Source organism: Lipotes vexillifer, unplaced genomic scaffold (genome assembly GCF_000442215.2).
Source record: "Lipotes vexillifer unplaced genomic scaffold, Lipotes_vexillifer_v1.1 scaffold545, whole genome shotgun sequence".
NCBI lineage: Eukaryota > Metazoa > Chordata > Mammalia > Artiodactyla > Lipotidae > Lipotes > Lipotes vexillifer.
The window spans coordinates 1,911,741-1,913,844 of NW_006779129.1; the positions used below are offsets into that span (position 1 = coordinate 1,911,741).

At 47.1% G+C, this 2,104-nt stretch overlaps 1 protein-coding gene across 1 annotated transcript in view; it reads left to right on the top strand.

Annotated features, from left to right (window-relative positions):
- The window catches only part of DNMT3L (DNA methyltransferase 3 like), an 18,745-nt gene that overhangs the window by 13,755 nt on the left and 2,886 nt on the right, over nucleotides 1-2,104 (top strand). The window lies entirely within an intron of this gene.

Consider the following 2,104-nt stretch of genomic DNA (forward strand, 5'->3'; position numbering starts at 1 on the left):
CCCCCCCCCGCCGCCCCACCTGTGCGCACGCACACTCACACGTGCACACGCATCACACTCGCACACCGCAATGCGCAGTACGCCGGTCAGTTACACACACACACACTCAAACCCATCCTGGGGCGCCGACAGCCTTGCTGCTTCAGTCCTCAGGCCCAAGTCCTGACCATTAGAGCAGCCACTTTTGGACTCAGTGACCGGTTTGTCCAGGGCTGACCTGGCCCGCCCCTCCCAGCTGACCCACACACAGGGCAGCCCCAGGCCAGGCCCGGGGTCCCCGCAGTGAAAGTCTCCTGGCTTCCCCACCCCTGTTGTCCCCACTGCACTTGTCTTCGGGTCCTTGGCCACCTCCAGGACGTCTTCACAAATCTATACATCTGCCCGCCCCGCTGCCCTGCGTCGGGCTTTTTTCACTTAACCGTTACCCTGGAAATCGTTCTGTTGGAAAAGTACCTTTCTCACTCTTTGTTTTGACGTATGTATTTTGTTTTGTGCAGTTTTACTTTGTATGGATGTGAAAAATGCCTTTAACCCGTTCCCGGGAACAGAGAGTCGGGCTGTTTCCAATCTCTTGCTCTTACAAACAATGCTATGAGGAGGGGGCGTAAGTGGGGACATCTGCGGGGTGGATTCCGGAAGTGAGACCGCGGGGTCCATGTGCCGTTTTCAGGGATGCTGCCACTGCCCCGGGAGGGTGTCTGCGCAGATACCCCGACCGGCGGCCGAGCTGCCGCTCCCCTCACCTGCCCACGGGGTGTCCCCAGCTCTCTGCGTTCCCTTGCCTTGGCTCCCAAATGTCCTGTCTTCTTTCTTCCCTCCTATGCAGTTGGGATTTTCCATTTTGTATCTTACTGGTTTTGTATCTTTCTTACTGGTTTGATTCAAGAAACTATTGATCTCGTCTCTACATTAATTTTGCTCCTGCTGCCTTCTTGGATTACTTTGTGGATGATAGTGGTTTGTAGTTGGTTCACTCAGACTTTCTGGTATTTGAGCAGATTATCTGCAAGTCATGAGAGTTTTTTCTTTCTAATTTTGTACCTCAGACACGTCTCTCTTGTCTCACGTTGAATCACAGTAGTGATGGGACATGCCTGCCTGGGTCCTGACTTGCATGTACATGTGTCCAGTGTTTCTCTACTAAGCTGATGCTGGCTTTGAGGTTGAGGTTGATAAATTTCACTATGTTAAGGAAATTTCCAGAAGTTTCCCTTGATTTCTATTTTTTGAGCCATTTTATCAAGAATAATTGTTGGATTCTGTCAAATGTTCCTTTTTACATCTATGGAGAGAATTAAGTTCCTTCTTTAGATCTATTAATAGGATATAATATACCAATAGATTTCATAATAGTGATCCGTCCTTGCATCCCTGGAAAATACCCACTTAGTCGTGGTGTATGGCTGTTCTGACAGATTGCTGAAATCTGGTGAACAGCATTTCCCATAGGATTTTTTGCTGTGACAAGCACGAGAGAGGTGGGCGTGTGAGGTTGTCTTGTTTTGTGCTATTTTTATTGGGTTGGGATGTCAGTGTTAAGTTTGCTTCATAAAAATATTTTAAAATCGGACAGACTTTTCCTGTGCAATTGCCGGGATTGGTTGTTGCCATTATTTTAAAATGGGAGCAACTCTTCTGTGGGAACTAATCTGTTAAGATTTTCAATCTTTTCTGAGATCAATTTGGTAAATTATGTTTTGCAGGAATGTCACCCATTTAATTAAAGTTTAAGAATCATTTTCATAGGGTTGAGCAAAGTGGCCTCACGATTCTCTTACTTTCTTCCGCATCCATGGTTACCTCTCCTTTACAGGAAGCCCGGAATTTTAAAATACTGACATGTCACCACATATCAGCAGTCATGTAAGGTGACCTGTTTACTGAAAAATCTATGAATAGTAATCACGAGTCCAGACAAAAAGCACAGTCTCCAAACCTGGGTGCCAGCTGTCAGCAAACTTGGAGGACAGCAAGGATACTGACTCTTGATCGTTTTGGGAGCACATTTGGTAGATCGGAATTGGTCCCAGATCAGAAGTAGGCAAAAAAGAGACCTTCCCACGTGTCCTGTCACTGCTCCCATCTTGCTGTGGAACCACATTCC